Here is an 18,268-nt window from a genome sequence, read left to right as displayed (position 1 = left end):
GAGGGTTAGGAGCCTGACTTACGTCTCTTACATATGTTTTATATCTGTAAGTGCCGGGTAATAAACAGGAAACACACAAATGATTGTCTCATATTTCTCTCCATTAAAATAATTTGAGAATTAAATTTTGACTATATTTCACAAATGCTAAGGTTTTTTTGTACACAGTAGCAAATGTTTTAAACGTTTCTTCATTTGAAAACTTTGTACCCTTTAAACTGGTTTTCAAGTGTTTATTTAAATTCTGGTTAGTTAACACACAGTGGTAATATTAGTTTCAGGCGTAGAATTTGGTGATTCATCGCTTACATACAACACCCAGTGCTCATCACAAGTAAACTGGTTTTCAATAGGAATTAGTAATTTAGTTAGATTTTTAAGTGTATTGAAATAATTTAATACACTGCAGTATTTGCTCAAAATGTTCATATTTGAATAAAATTTTGTGCTTGCACCTTTAGACAACACTATAGTGTCATGAGAATGCTATGTACTCAAATTTCAAAGGCCTTGTTAAAATAATCACATGAATAATCTCTGATAGTTTATGACCAAAGGGCACAAATGATAGGCTAAGCTAATTAAATTAGTGATCAACTTTTTTTTTACCCAATGAAATAGATTAATACAGGCTATTCATTTGATTAATGCAGACCAAAATATGTTACTGTTTCTCAAGAGCAAAATTTCAATCAGAAGCACCCAGTTACCAAAACTTTCTTTTAATTTGCCAATTAATTGCATCAGTCACTCTTATGTATCTTTTCAACAATGTTCAGGAGAGTAGAAATAGTTAAGAGTAGTCTTCAGCTGGAAGAGGTCATAGCCTAAATGGCAGTACTAATGGGGGAAAAAATTATACCTAGTTGATGAAGGCAAAAAGACTTCAAAGATTAATTTTCAAAGTAGCTACTAAGCAAATTCGAAACATCTTTGGGTTGGGTTGCTAGCCTAACTCTATACCGACATTTTAAATGGCTTCATTTCATATAGGTGTTTAGTAAAAGGCAATATAGGGTAAGGTTGAGAGCATGGACCCTGGAGCCAGACATGTGGGTTTGAACCCTAGGTATAATACGTAGGAACAGTGTGATCTTGATCTTACTACTTAACTCACTGGGTCTCAATTTCTTCATCTGCAAAATGTGGATAATAAGTCCTCACCTAACAGGCTGCAGGCTTTAACAGTCAAGCACTTAGACACAGAATAAATTATAAATGTATCAACTATTACCAGAATAAAGAAAATATTTACTTAAATGAGCCATGATAATTGTAATCATAATGTGATACATGATAATTGTATGTATTACATAGATGTATGTATAGATAGATACAGAGATGACAAATGAAGCAGTGTTGTAGTAGTAGTAAACTGAAAATTATGTCTTAGATGAAGAATATACTGCTCGTACTGAGATGGAAGCATAAACAAGACTTCCTCCTTTGCCTTCCTGCCAAAAATCAAAACTTTACCTTTTTATAATGGATATGGGTTGAAGCAAAGCTGCGTTGACTTGGATTGGCACATTTTCGGAATCACTATTGTACTCCTTAAATACTGAGGGTACAGGAAGGAAAGATATAAGTCAAATAGAATAATTCCTAGCCATAGACGTTTATATTTTTAATAACTTGATTCTATAGGATTTATTATCTAGCACTACAACACTTAGATCTATTCATAGAGCTTAAAAAATAAGTTCTACAGCTCTGAATCCAATTTAGGGCATACGAAAATTCTTGATGTTTAAAAAAGCCCTCAGAAATAGAGAAGCCTCCCTTATTGAAATAAAATACTAAGTCTTCCATGATTTGAGTCAGGTAATGTTTTAGTTTTAATAAAGTTGGCCTTTGTCTGAATGGGACAAAATAAATAGATTGGCTAGTTCCTAAACCCTGTTACAGACAAAAAATATTTCTTAATACATGCTTAGGCCTTAGAGTTCAAGAAAGCAGGCATTCCTGGCAGTTAGTGGTGGTGATCACTGAGCACCTCTAAGTAGGAGAACATAAAGGTAAAAACAAAAGCTCAAAAGAAAGCATCTATCTTCTCAATGAACAATCTCCTGCTTGGTTCTTAATTGCTAAATTCTTATCAAATGTGATTTAACTTCTTATCAGGTGTTGTTGTAATAGGATAGACTTTCCTTAGAAACTTTTATTTTTAACTATATAAAATTCAAAAAAGCATTATTATATTTGCATACCTTCTTACAATTTTTCAAGGTAATAATACATATTCTCTATTACTATATTTAGCTATGATTTTTTCCTGCTATATAATATTCCACTGGGAGAATTTATCATAATTTTATTATTTTGTGGATAGACATTTGTATTGTTTCTAGTTTTTTATTGCTTTTATATATAAATTTTCTGTAATAATAATGAAGGCATAATATTTACTGAATAAAAACAAGGTACATTTGTCTAGATGACGTACTTGCATAAAGCTCAAGAACAAGAAAAACTTTGTGATACCTTGTTTGGAAGTATATGCGTATATAAAGAAAACTATTTTTTAAGTAACAAAATGTTAAACATAAAATGCATGACAGTGTTGCTGAGGATAAGATGGGGAAAAGCACACTGATGAAAAAGCATTTGTAATATTCTTTTATTTTTTTATTAAAAAAAATTTTTTTTTAACGTTTATTTTACTTTTTTTGAGACAGAGAGAGACAGAGCACGAACGGGTGAGGGTCAGAGAGAGAGAGGGAGACACAGAATCTGAAACAAGCTCCAGGCTCTGAGGTGTCAGCACAGAGCCCGACGCGGGGCTCAAACTCACAAACTGTGAGATCATGCCCTGAGCCGAAGTCGGACGCTTAACCGACTGAGCCACCCAGGCGCCCCTGTAATATTCTTTTAAAAATATATTTATGGTGAGTTCAAGAAGGCCCCTTCTTAAAAATATGCTTTCTAACTTATGTAATATTTTTATGTGTAAAATGTAAATTTTTTTATATTAGAAAATATTATATTTGTTCTTCAAACTAACTCTATGAGGCAGGTGGAGTAGATACAATTGTCCTTTTTTTACAGATAAGGGAAATGATATTTAAGTAATTTACCCAAGGTAAAATTGATGGTAAATTTTGGAGGGGGACTAGAAACATTTTTTCATTAATCAATCAATTAATTAATTTAATAAGCATATCCTCTGTTACTCCTCCTCTCTGGGAGAGCCACTACCTTCCATCTATAATGACTCAGCTACAAACCTGAGAATCATTCACAACGCTTCCCTATTTCTACTTCTACAACTAATTAGTTACCAATTCCAACTAATATTATCTCCTTAATAGACTTAAGTCAGTTCCCTTCTCATTATTCCCAGGGTCATGACCTTATAGATCAATCTATCTTCATTTTACCCTCAGATTGAGACAACCATCTTCTTACCTTGTCTCCAGTCAATTACTAGTCTTATCTCAATCAAATCCACTGTCAGAGTGAAAACCAGAGTGCCTGTTTTAACATTTGACTCTGACTTCCATTCCTAATATGCTTTTAATGGCTCCATATTCCCTCCAGGATGAAGTTGATGCTTCTCATTATGGCACTATGAAGCCCTCCACAGCCTGGCTCCTGCTGATGCCTCTAGATTTGTTCCTTACTATGCCACCAGCTCATGCAATACTAACTACTTGCTGGTTTCCAGGACACAGACTCTTTTAAAGACACAGGCCTGGAAATAATTCCTTTTGGAAATCTACATCTTATCAGACATATTACAGCAAACCCACGTTCCACATGAAAAGGAGCTTACAAAAAACTAGGATTTGAGCAGAGTTGTGGTTGACTGGTTGACATAATACCTCATTTTATAAAATGGAATGAATTTCATTAATTCATTCAATACTTATTAGGTGGCTACTACAGACTAGTCTCTATTTTAGGTCCTGAAATACTTCGGTGAACAAAATAGGTAAGTTCCTACTTTTGTGGAGTCTACATTCTATTTTTAACTATATTTTGCTATAATTATTGATTCACTTAATTTAAAAATTTCCCCCTTTACTATTTCAGAACAACAAAAAAAAGTTTTTTTTTTTTTGGTGTCAAACATTTTTGCCATCTTTTGAAAGCTCACTGGCCTTTAGCACAGTGCATCTAGTACTGTCTACTGGGTAAATCAGCCCAGTTAAGATATTATCATCACTCCTATCCCCAAACCTTACACATGCTGCTGCCTCTGCCTGCTGCAATTTTCTACTCCATTCTCTACTCTCTAAACCCAGTTGAATTTATTTACTTAGCTCTAATGTATCTTTCCAGAGTAAACTCAGTCAGCCATCGCCAGACATCTTTGCCTATCTAATGCACCAGCCCTCCCCCCAAGTCCAGAGCAAATCCAGTAAAATTGTATCATATTGATTTCTTGCTCAAAATCTTCCATTGGCATACTATCATGCTTAGAATAAAATCCAGAGTCCTTACCATGGTTTTTACAAGATTTTATATCATTTGGCCATTGGCCAACTTTCCTAGTTCATTTCCTTCTAGTCTTCTTACTGCTCCCTCTGTTCCAGTTATGCTGGCCTTCTTGATGTTATGACACATGCCAAATATGCTCCTGTCCCAGGACCTTTGCATATGCTGTTGTTCTCAGCTTGAAGTGTTCTTCTTCACATACTAGCATGACTTGCTTCCTTACTTCGTTCTAAAATCTGCTCACAACTTGCCTTTATGAAAAGTTTTCCCTAAACCCCCTACCTAAAGTAGGGCTTTCCTGTTACTCTCTTTCTTCTTTCCAGACTTTTTAATTTCTTTGTTGTATTTACCATTATTCTGACATTGCCTTACATATTTGGTTGTTTATTGTAGGTCCCACTCATCATAATATAAACTCTATGAACTCTTGTCTGTTTTGTTCACTGCTAAATCCCAACACCTACAAGTGTGTCTGATACATAGTAGGTGATCAATAACTGTATTTTGAATGAGTGAATGAATGAATGAATGGCACCAACCACAATAAGCTAGAGTCCCTATAGGTACTAAATCAGAGGGACATGTATTCCTCTATGTCCTCTTATAGCAGGCTGCATTATTGAAAACCTGTTTATTTGCTTCTTTTCCCCACTTTACTGTCACCTGCTAATGCACATAAACTGTCTTATCTTAATGCTTAGTATATGGTGGGACTAGAGTAGGCGCAATTAACATTTGCCATGAGAAAATGCATTGAGTGTTCTTCACTGTGCAAGGTACTGAGCTAGGTGTTCGGAATTTAAATTTGTTATCAGTCTAGAATAAGCGCCAGTTAGCAAATACAGATAGCCTAATCACATTGACCAACTTCCCCCTTAATGCTCTCCAGTACTTTCCAGTGCTACAGAGCTTAATAATTCTTCCCTCTGTTGTTTCCCCTACACTGAGTTCAATTTCTCTACCTTATTGCAATAGTAATGACCCCTGTTACAACAGTCTTAAATAAAGCCTTCCTTGTTTAACTTTCTTGAGTGCAATTTTCCTTTGAAAGTTCCCATCATGTGTCTTTGTTCTCTCTTCAGTTTCTGCTGCTCTGTTACATAGTAGGAACCAATTTGTTCATTTCCTTAACCAAAGCTAGTCTCAAACCTGAGTCATGGTATAGACCCCTTTTATAAAGAAGGGTAAAAATTAAACTTCTTGCAGACCTCTAAACCTATGGAAACATATTTTTCTTTAAAATGTATACCACAGTGGGGCACCTGGGTGGCTCAGTCGGTTAAGCATCTGACTTCGGCTCAGGTCATGATCTCATGGTTTGTGAGTTCAAGCCTGTGGGCAGCTCAGAGCCTGGAGCCTGCTTTGGATTCTGTGTCTCCCTCCTTCCCTCTCTGCCCCTCCCCAAATATATATATATATATATATATATATATATATATATATAATTGTTTATTTCTTTTTGAGAGAGAGAGACAAGAGCGTGAGCGGGGGAGGGGCAAAGAGAAGGAGACACAGAATCGAAAGCAGGCTCCAAACTCTGAGGTGTCAGCACAGAGCCCGATGTGGGGCTCGAACCCACAAACTGCGATATCATGACCAGTGCCAAAGTTTGATTCTCAACCGAGCCACCCAGGTGCCCTGAATTTTAACTTTCTATTCTAAAGAAAGTGCTTTAAGAGCCCCCCCCCCAAAAAAAACCCAAAAACAAAAAATGGACAGGGAGAATCACTGGCCCACAAAGGAAGTTTCTATTAAAGAAGCCTGACCTTTAACATGTAAAGCTATAATTGAGAATTTCCTTTATTTGTTTATTTTTAATATACTCTCCGGTGGGCATATTTAAAGCCCTATAATTTTGCCCTCTAAGTGTGTGAGGTTGGCCATTGATACAAACTGTTTATCAGCCTCTCTACTCTCCTTTTAGAAAGGACTGTTTAATGGCTTTGATGTGTAACAACTGGCAGGTGACACTCTGGGATTGCTGCATGCTACTTAAACAAATGATTTGCCCATATAGACCCAGGGATTCATGGTATTAAGGTAGCAACATTTACATGAATACTAGGAAAAAACTACAAATAGGTTGATTTTGCTTAAAATGATTTTGCTTTACAAGGTGCTTTTTCAAAGAAAAGTTCCATCTGCATCTTAATTGGTATTAACTTTTAAATACTACTAGGCAGTGTTTTCTTGCTTATCTGTGTATAACATGCAAATAATATGTCTGAAAATTTCCTAGGATGAACTATGTAACATATCGTAGGAACACATAAGACAGTCAAATTCCTTGTAGATCTTTTCTCCCTCAGATTCATGTTCATTCCTTTACAAAGCCAATTACTCAGACAGGTCCTGAACAACACAATAGAGATAACTATTTAATATTTTCCAGCTAGTATTAATAATTTATAATTTCAAAGAACTCAAGCATAATGCATACACTATTTACAGCAATCTGGATGGACATATGGAGGGGAAACTTGCAGAAGGGTATTCAGCACCTAGGACTTTTTGTCAGAAACAGCAGAAGCTGTGAGGCAGGCAGGTGGGGTTGGAGGAGAACAGGACCACAGGAAGGCAAGAGCAACTAAATATGTATATTCTGTTCAGGGTTGTGAAAGCCAAGAATGCAAGCTGAAGGAATTCCTGAGATACCAACTCCTGAAAGATTTGTGGATTTCAGGTTGTTGATATTAAATCTAAATATACCGGGATGAAATAGTTGGTAGAGTTGGTTTTTTTTTTTTTTTTTTTTTTTTTTGCCCTTTATGCAGGTTTTTTTTTTTTTTTTTTGGCACGTTCCTGGTTGATGTATATAGTATGTGATCCATAAATGTGGATTAACTAAAATACAAGAATCTTCTGGCTCTAATTCTATTGCAAAGCACACATATGTTAGCTTTTCTACTCTGAAGAGAAAGGTAAAATCAGTGTCGTTTAAGGCAGCAGAGGCTTTAATGAGGGTGAGTCATAGCACTCAGGGAGGCAAACCTATTTATTTTTATTACACAACATGTTTAACTGGGACCATTTTAAAAAGGCCAAATGACAGACAGGGGCCAAGATTAGATGCATCCTCAGTAGACAGCTGGCATGCCCTGCCAGAACAGGATTTAGAGGAGTGTAGCTGGTAAGAAATAGCCAACAATTGGGGGAAGGGGGAAGTGGAGAAAAATAAACTCCCTGAAGAAAGTAAAAAACACACAACAAAAACACAAACACCATAAAAAAGAAAGAAAAAGAAAAAAAAAGAAAAAAAGAAAAAAGAAACAGGTCACAGTAATTTCCCTCAGGACTAAAATGTGTGACATAGCTTTTGCATTAAATCAGAAATTTCAGAGTAAGAGGAACTAGGAAAGAACCTAAACCATGGGGAATAATGTCGCTATTGTCTTTGGGAGGGCTCAAATAAAAAGTTACTGAGTCTTTTCCAAACCAACTAGCTTAATGGTGTGCGATTTCTCAAAAAGAACTTGCTTCTAGGAAAAAGGAATTAGGTGTGTTTTCCTATTTCACATTTAATTACACTAGTGAATTTGATAACTAATCAGCTAAGGTGCATATGGTGAAAAGAAACTTCCTTGCACTGTAGCAAAAATGTATTCCAACACTTACCAGGTGACCTAATATTGTACATATGACATCATGGAAGCAAATTAATTGTTGGCCATTCCCAAAAGTTATGATGCTGTTTCTATCTTCCTCTAAAAATGACTGTCCTATCTATAGTCAGTCTTTCCATGGACGTCACTTGAATTTAAACTAAGCAGGGCGCCTGGGTGGTTCAGTTGGTTAAGCCTCTGACTCTTGGTTTCAGCTGAGGTCAGGATCTCACACTTTCATGAGTTCGAGCCCCACATTGGGCTCTGCACTGGCAGCACAGAGCCTGCTTGGGACTCTCTCTCTCTTCCTCTCTCTTTGCCCCTCCCCAGCTCATGCTGTCTCTGTCTCTCTCAAAATAAATAAACTTAAAAAAAAAAAAAACTAACTAAGCAATAGTTTAGTGCATGAGCTTGCATTTGGGCTTTGAGGATCTTCCCTTGAACACATTTTTTTAAACTTTTTTCCAGAAGCTATACAAAAAAATTGTCCAAGCTTAAAACAAGTGAAGAGCTACCCAGAAATGAATGGTGTACTTCTGAGACGCATGAATCCAAGAGTCAGAGGTTTCATGTACTAAATAAACATAGAAAAGAGGCAAAGATGTCTTCTGCTTCTGGATCCGAACTACGGAAGTTTCAGGGGAAGTTGGAGTTGCACTGTATACCAGAACACTGCGAGAGAGAGACGGGGCTCTGTGCCCAAGTCCTGAGGGATACAGGGGAAAGAGGCGGTGCCTCTGTATTGTCAGAAACTCAATAAATTTTTGTTGACATAATAAGGATGACTTTTGATATGGCAGTTATGAATAATTCTGCACAGTACAAAAGTTGCTACAGAAAGTTAAATTTAACTATAAAATCATACAGAAATTTTCCAATAAGTTGCAAGTTGTGTAGTTGTAATGTCTCAATGCATTACATTTGGGGGGAGGATGGAGGAAACAAAATGGAGAGAACAATATAAAGTGATTTTTAAAAATTAAAGCATAAAAGATGACAAGTTTGTTAGATGTTATATGATGACTTTCTCATTCAGAACTACTTAAAGATAATTGTTTCTTTGATGAAATACATATTTTCCACATATACATATATATTTGATGTATATCCTCATGTATATTTTTCCTAACAGTAAACGAGTCTTTATAAGTTAAAAAAAATCTAAATATAAACAATATAATGCATTCCTAGCAAACTGTTGCTGTGAAATATGAACGGTATAGGTCAATGACTATATCTAAAAAACTAAGATTTTGAGAATATGTATCTATTTAATACATAAATCCATATACTTATGGCACAGAGCATTGATTTAAATGTGGGGAAAGATGTCCTTAAAGCAAATAATTTCAGGTCACTTTGTGTGTAGAAAGATGATTCTTAGGGCAGTCGCTCAAATAACAAGGAGAGAAAAAGGGAGATAATTTAATTAAGGTGCTTTTAAAAATTTTTCAGTTTCCTAGCATGGCTGCTGAGAGAGGAGCCCAGAGTAAGTAAACAGAAAGTAAGGAGGAGAAGCGTGAAGAATGTAGGAAAAGAGGACCTAGGGAGCTTGTCTTAGCCATTGGGAAATTGCTAGGGAACGTGAAAGAACAAGGGATTTCATCTTGAACTAGAAGTTGTCTGTTATGCAATCCTAAAAACATAAACCTTGTCTTTGTCTTCAGATTTTCAGGGTTCGGTAGAGACTTTGTCAGTTTTTTATCACAAAAATATTTTGATATACACTATAGTAAATTGAGCTTCAGAGGGACAACTATATTTATTTTTAACATACACTGCTTTGACAGTCCAAAAAAGTTTTTATTATGGAAAATTTCAATAACGTAACAAGGTAGAGATTAATATAATTAACTTATCATCTAACTTAAAAAATGGTCAACTCATAGTTGATTTTGGTTTATAAAATCCACTACATCCTCCACTGCCTGCCTGCTTTGGACTATTGTGAAGCAAATGCCAAACATCGTATCATTTTATTCATAAATATTTCAGTGTATTTCTTTAAAATATAAGGACTTAAAAAAAAACTCATGATACCATTATCCTGCATAAATTTTTTTATCAATATTTACCAAATATTTCACCAATAATTTCTTTTCATAATCATCTAGCCACTGTTCAACTTTTCCTAATTGTCTCATAAATGTTTTTAACTCTTTCAAGTTCAGATCCATATAAGGTCCAAATTTTGCAACTGATCGATGTATGTCTTCTCCTTCTTTTACTCCAAAGCTTTCCTTTCCATGTCTCTCTTTTAATTCCTATAAATTTACATTTTTATGAAAATGGGCTATATGTCCATTAGAGTCTAGATTGTGCATGACTAGTAAATTATAACAAAATTTTGAATTTTACCAATCTATTGGATGAGAAAATATATCTCAGTGGATTTTAACTTATTACATGTGATACTGAGCATCATTTCACGTATTTTTTTTAAATTTTTTTTTAACGTTTATTTATTTTTGAGACAGAGAGAGAGCATGAACAGGGGAGTGTCAGAGAAAGAGGGAGACACAGAATCTGAAACAGGCTCCAGGCTCTGAGCTGTCAGCACAGAGCCTGACGCAGGGCTCGAACCCACAGACTGTGAGATCATGACCTGAGCCGAAGTCGGTCGCTCAACCGACTGAGCCACCCAGGCGCCCCTCATTTCACATATTTGAGAGCCACATGCCTTGATTTCTTTTTTGTGATCTTATTACTCATATCTCTTGTCCATTATTCTATTGTGTTGTTGATTATTTTCTTCTCTACTTTTATAAGTCTTTTATGTATTAAGGATATTAATTCTTTGGGACATAAATTGCAAATATTTTTGTCCAAGTGTATCATTTGTCTTTTATTTTGGTGTGGTGGTTGTGTGTGTGTGTGTGTGTGTGTGTCTTGATATACAAATAAAAGTTTATTTTTATGTAGTCTGCTGTGTTAGAGGCTACATAGCGTAAAGAGCCTGGCTCAAATCTCTCTTCTCCTAGAGCTAAGATATTATTATCTCTGAGTTTTTCTTCCTTTCCTTTTTAATCTCAGTTTCATTGAGGTATAATGAACAAATATAATAGGAATAAATCATGGTAATTTGATACATGTATACATTGTGAAAAGATTCCTCCCCACCATCTAGTTAACTAGTACAACCATCACCTCACATATTTATCTCTTTTTGGGTGTATATGAGAAGAGTTAGGTCTATTCTCATTGCAAGTTTCAGTATACAATAGAGTGTTATCAACTATATATATTTATTTGTGGAATGAATTTGATAAGTTGATGCTATCTACTGTAGCACTTTTGTGAGCATGAAATAAGCCTACCTGTGTAAAACTCCATCACTTGCTGGCTATTATAAAATAGCTGTTCAATAAATACTGGTTCTCTCTTCCCAACACCCTTTTCTATACTATATGTACACAGCCTAATGATACAGAATGAATCATGTCTTTGCCTTGAGATTCTAGGGAAGAATAGCTTTTTCTCAGGTAAGGTCAGTGGATGTCAAATACTGTCCCAGGAAGCTGAGCTGCATCTCTTAACCTTTTCCAGATTATAAAAAATCTCCTTGGATTGCCAAAATGAACTGAGATATTTACTGGCTCTTATGAAGCATGACTTATCAGGTTAATTTAAGAGCTCAAGTGTTTCAGAGGACATTCGTCAGTTGGATTAGAAACATCTTATTAACCAGCAGAACTTATCATAGCATTCCCTGGCTCTATAATTAGAGGTTACTAGGAATAATGGGGAGAAATTAATAAGGTAACAATAAAAATAACAATGAAGATTACTCTTCTGATGAATGCAAAAATTGATGTACCTTTCAAGGCTGCAAGAAGCTCTAGATGATTGTGTAGGACGATGTCTGCTTCTAAGGAGACATAATATAAACGCCCACCATCCACTGTGTGGATGAGTTATGAAAATTGGATCCAGGCTGATCTGAAGAGTTCTGGGAAAATCTCTAGAAAGAAAGAAACGTTGAGATAAGACAAATTAATAAGTGAGACATATATATTTAACTTCAGAAAATAATTATTTAGGGACAGTTATTAACACATATTTAAGAATGATGGAGATGGGGTGCCTGGGTGGCTCAGTCAGTTAAGTGTCAGACTTCGGCTCAGGTCATGATCTCATGGTTCGTGAGTTTGAACCCCGCGACGGGCTCTGTGCTGACAGCTTGGAGCCTGGAGCCTACTTCGGATTCTGTGTCTCCCTCTCTCTCTGTCCCTCCCCTGCTCGCTCTCTGTCTCTCTGTCAAAATAAATAAACATTTAAGAATTTAAAAAAAAGAATGATGGAGATAATTACATATGAATCCCTTCTCATCAAATTAGGTTTTGAAGGACCTTTACTTGAAATCTTCTTGTTATCAGTTAGACAGTAGTCTTTATTTTAGCCATTTTATTGATCACCATAGAATTAACCCCTCAACTTATTCCGGGTAAGTATGGATTTACATTATAAACTACAAAAGTTGGTCTACAGACATGACAGACATGGCAAAAGAAATTAACACTTCAAAACACTACCAATTTAGTGACCTACTTTTAAGGAAGATTAACCTATAGTGAGGATGTGAAACTAAATTAAATTCCAGTTAAATACAAATATTTTTCTTCACATACTGAGTCATCTGATTCAGACCCCGCAGGGTGCAGTGTTACCTTGCTTGGTGAACTGCATAATTATTTATAGAGTTTCTCAGCATAAAGCTTACCCCTTATCTAACTTTACACAGGCAGTCTAGTTAGTGACTCTCATAGAGATACCCTGCTGCATAATATGGTCCCACATGGTAGGTCAGGGCCCAGATGCCCCTTTTTCCATTCTTTGTTGATGGTTTGAAAATATCAGGACAATGACTGCATGCCACATTGGTTTCATAATTCCTAATCTAATGTCTCTACAGGGGGCTCTAATTCCATATAATGTGTATAAAACACAGAGATAATTGTTACTTATTATTGAGAATGGAGGTTCAAGGACCTATTGTGAAGCTTTGTACTTATTGATGGAATTCTAAAACTAGGTTATAAAAAAGTCATTTCTTGATGAAACATTAATGATAAATAACAAGCCTTCAGGAGGCTAAAATACTTAACACTCAAAGACATTTCCATTTGAAGCATTTTAAGAATATGAACTAATGGAATGCAAATTGTATTTCTCATAGGGTACAATATTAGTTCTACGATGAAACTGATTCAGTGTTAATTGAATGAAATCTTTTAAGTTCTTAAAAGTAACAATTTGTATGTGTTTTAAAGAGAATGATTTTTGACTTAGATAATGTATATGGTTGACATTAGGCCAATTAGACATGTTTCTCTTGCTTAAGAATAGGGGAAGAGAAAAACTTCATAGAAACAGTGGTGAGAACATTTTCTTACTGCCTAAAGTAGAAATGAATCAGAAAAGAGAAATACGGGATGCTGTTGTCATCTAAGGGAAAGACTCCTGGAGCCAGAAAGAACCTGATAAAGTCAAGATTAAGTTGCCCATTTTCTTTGAAGTTTGTAACATTATCCTAAACATAGCTTTAAGAAAATTCTGTAGAATAACTGGGATGCATGAAAGTTTGAGGGACTAATTCCAGGTTGTCAATGTATTAATTTGCAGTTAGAATGGGGACAATCATATGGGACTAGAATACTCAATTGTATTCTAGTATTGTATTCTCTGTCTATAATCAAGCTCTATAGTTAAAACTAAATCATAATCAAGAAGATGTTATTTCAGAGTAGAATCTGAACAAAAAGAGTTAAATGAATTAAATATGGAATTGCTTCATACTAAGGTGTCTTAACACTCCCCTCTCACGAAGTAAGGGGTTTGCCAATGGCACTGAAATCAGTAAAGTTCATCAGCTATCACCACCTCTATCCATCTACACTGGAGGAATAGCCTTGCCATTTGGATTGAAGATACCTGATGGCTAAGGGCTCTTTCTCTACCATACAGAGTGTTTGAATGGGCACTTCTAGCAGCAGCCTATATGACTCTCTTTCTATTTCTGTGCTGATGAGTTTCCTTGTTGATGGACACATTACTTTTGTGTGTGTGTGTGTGTGTGTGTGTGTGTGTACGTGTATGTGCAATGCACATGTGTACAATCAGACTGGAGTAAGCCTGGTTGTATGGCCTATCAGTCATCTTGTCTCTTTCCAGTGACTGCTTATATCTTTACCAATTTATTACTTGTTGCTTTTAAAATTTACTTCTCTGTGGACAAGTTCACTTATTTCCAAGATCTTTGAGGGACATCTCTGTATAGCCCCATACTTACTAATTAAATGTTATTCTATACTTTCTCTTAGCAAAATAAACAAAGGATAAATGGCTGTGGCATAACAAAATTCTGACAATTAATAAAACTGTTCTACCTCTTCAGCAAATGAACTTTTTTTTAGTAGTGCTAAACAAATTTCCATTTGATGGTACAATGATTTAGTATAATGAATAATTTGAATTATCTGTGGTTGTAACTATCTGTTGAATGATTTAAAGCATATGAGCACCACTCATATAAATCTTATATAATCATCATATGAGCTGACATAACATCAGGGAAAAAATTCGAGATTTGTTCCCAAGCTTGGGCTCCATATTATCTCCACTTAGTCCTTTGTCCTAGTTTGTTCTGAATGTAAGCTTTATAACATTATTATGAACAAAAAAAAATGCTATCTTCTTATTGCATATAAAAGAAAAGTGGAGTCTTAACCTGTAAAAAACAACCTATCCCATCTAATTTTTTCACAAACTGTGATCCTGGGGTTTGTATGAAAGTATCACTGGACGATGCTGAACAATACTGCATGAGCGAGGGCTTGCGTGTAGTACTTTGAATTACCTCATGATATTTGCTTTAAGAAGATCAACTCTGCTTTCTAAATTCTATTAAAAAATCAATTTGGTTGCTAAAATCAGGACTCTCATTTAAAATTTTTTCAAGACATTAGTCAATCCCTTTGTGAATAACTAATTCTTTATGGGCAATATCAGCACTTTAGAAGTTACCTTATTGAAACCACAATGCTAGCTGGCAACAGAGTGCTTTCTTGCATCACCTCTAGTATAGTAGATAGAATCCTGAGCTAAGAGTTAAAAGATCTAGATTTTAATCCTGATCAACCCTATGATTGCAAACAAATTATTTAATCCTTGTCTATTGGTCTCTGTTGAATGGGTTGAATTGTATCCCCTCAAATTCATATGTTGAAATCCTAAGCCTTAGTACCTCAGAATACGACCTTATTGGAGATAGAATCTTTACAGAGGAATCAAGTCAGAAATGAGGCCATGGGATAGACTCTAATCTGATAGGATGGATGTTCTTTTAAGAAGGGAAAATTTGAATAGAGACATACAGCGAGAACTATGCAAACATAAAACTAGGGCAGAGCCCTGGACCAGATCTTTCCCTCATGGCCCTCAAAAGGAACTGGCACTGACAACAACTTGATTTCAGACTTCAGAAATTTGAAACAATAAGTTTTTGTTGTTTAAGTCACTCAGTTTGTGGTACTTTGTTATGGCAGCCCTAGCAAACTAATACAGGCTTCTTTAATGCCAAGAGGTAACAATGAAATCCTTCTAGATCAGCCCTCCAGAACTTTTAGCTTCTCTTGTGCTTTAATGAAATTATTCTCCTATCTCTGTGCTGTTACAATCATATTTCTGAAATGCAGATCTGGTCTTGTCCGTGTCTTGCTTAAAGCTCTTCAATGAAACACCTACAGAGTTAAGTAAGATTCATTCCCCCACATATGGCAGACAGTGCTTTTCATGGTCTGATCCAAAGCCACCTTTTCAGGTAAGCTTTTTGACCCCTAAATGTCATTGTTGTCCATTTTCTCCCTGAAGAGTCCTGCCCTTTCCTTCAGTTTGGAGATGGTGACCAAGTGCAAGGGAATTTTGGGAACAGGAGCCTCGATAGTGTTGGAGATTACAAGGGAGAGGAGATGTGAAATGGGAGGAAGAAAGAAAAAATGGTAATATCACATAGTCTTTGTGTGAAACTTCACTGATTAATGTTTTGGTCCAAACAAAATGAATTTGAAGGTATATACTCAGATTTTTTGTGTTGTCAAAAATTTTCCAAACTTCCGGTGGCATGAATTGCTACTCTGTGAAATATTTTTAAAATTAAAATGTAACGTTTTATATATGAAGGCGGATACCTTAATAAAGCTTTTCTATGTGCCCAGTCAAGACTAGTAAGCTTTGCTCAATGTTGACCAAGTACACTGTCTAAACCTCTTCTCTTCATCGTGCATTACAGGAGGCAAATACAGTCCTCCACCTCACAAGACTGTCAGCTATTTGAAGTCAAGGATCACATTGTAATTATTTCTTCCAATTTACTATATATAGCAAAATAAGTAACTTTAATATAATTTTTAAGATATTAAAGTATAAATAATTTTCTAAGAAATTACTATAGTATTGTCATATACCAGCTGTTCATATACAAGTCCAAAATTGCATGGAAGAATCAAAACCTATCTTTTAAATTTTTTTTAAAATTGATTTTAGAGAGAGATAGAGAGCAAGAAAGCAGGGGAGAGGGGAAAAGGGAGAGAGAGAATCTTCTTTTTTTTGACATTTGTTTATTTTTGAGAGACAGAGAGAGACAGAGCATGAGCAGGGGAGGGGGAGAGAGAGAGAAAGAGAGAGAGAGAGAGAGACAGAATCTGAAGCAGCCTCCTGGCTCTGAGATGTTTGTTAGCACAGAGCCTGATGCAGGACTCAAAGTCACAAACTGCGAGACCATGACCTGAGGCTGAAGTCGGATGCTCAACGAACTGAGCCCCCCAGGTGCCCTTAGGAGAGAGAGAATCTTAAGCAGGCTCCACTCACAGAGTGGATCCCGACACAGGGTAGAATCTCATGACTCTGGGATCATGACCTGAGCCAAAATCAAGAGTTGGATGCTCTAGGCTCCATGCTGACAGCACGGAACCTTCTTGGGATTCTCTCTCTCCCTCTCTCTTTCTGCCCTTTCCCTGCTCACTTGCTCTCTCCCTCACTCTCTCTTTCCCTCTCTCAAAATAAATAAAAACTTTAAAAAAGGGGGTCAGATGCTCAACCGACTGAGTCACTCAGGTGCCCCCTCAAAATCTTTCTTTAAATATAAAAGTCCCTGCTACTGCTCACCTATGGGAATGAGCACAAGAGAAACAGCCCAATTGCAAGTCAACCCCTGGTTCTCGGGGTTCACTGTTGAAATCGCTGTTGTTTTTTTTCTTTTTGCATAGCAGCCCTAAAGGCCCTACTTTCAGCTGTCATCTGTGGAAGACTGCCTACTCTTTGGGATGCCCTTTATCACCACCACTGGCCATGATACTCCATAATAATTTTGTTTGTACCATCCCAAACACACCTTCCAAATCCATCTAGCCATTCTCCTGTGACCCAATAACCAATATAGACAGAAACTTTATTTTAGAGATAAAGATGATAACTGGAGTATACTTAGGGAGAGAAATGGCTTTGTTCAGTCTATCAAGTCCTTTATATTTAGGATCATGTGACAATGCCTTTGGAATTTTAGGGGACCCAGTTAGTATGCAATTATATCAAAATGGAAAAGATTATCAGCAGCGGAAAGGAATTTAGGGATAGAGTTGGGGAAGTACAGGGTTGGGGAAGGATAGGGTTGGGGAAGATGAAAAGTGTGGAGGCTGTAAGTGGAAAAAAAAAAAAAAAAAGGGCAGAGCTCATAATTCACCCAGGTCCTGTGTATATATTTCTTGACTGCTCAGTTGAAAATTAAATTATGGGTGGGAGGGAGGTTATATTGAAGCACAAACCCTCTGAATTTTAGCAGCTTAATTGGTAGCTTTTTAAAAACTGGAAAAAGTTTTAAAATTACAAATCCAAATTCTATGAAATAGAACCATTTTAGTGCTTCCAGACCCTATTAAGTTTTAACATTTTTTCCTGAACTAAGTGTGGAAGATTAAGGTAACATAATTTGGCTCCTGGGTCAGCCTTGGCATTCTTCACCTTGCCCAGATGTATATGATTACATTTTCTATTATGTGAGCCATGGGGACATATGGTATTTTCATCAAAAAGTGATGAAAGAAAACATCTTTAGGAAAGTTGAAAATATTGCTTAACTTAGGAAACAAGTTTCTGAGACTGTTTTCTTTCTTTCTCTCTCTCTTTCTTTCTTTCTTTCTTTCTTTCTTTCTTTCTTTCTTTCTTTCTTTCTT

The sequence above is a fragment of the Panthera uncia genome, chromosome A2 (assembly GCF_023721935.1).
Source record: "Panthera uncia isolate 11264 chromosome A2, Puncia_PCG_1.0, whole genome shotgun sequence".
Classification (NCBI taxonomy): Eukaryota; Metazoa; Chordata; class Mammalia; order Carnivora; family Felidae; genus Panthera; species Panthera uncia.
The sequence above is the reverse complement of the archived record's forward strand: the minus strand, read 5'-3'. Positions refer to the sequence as shown.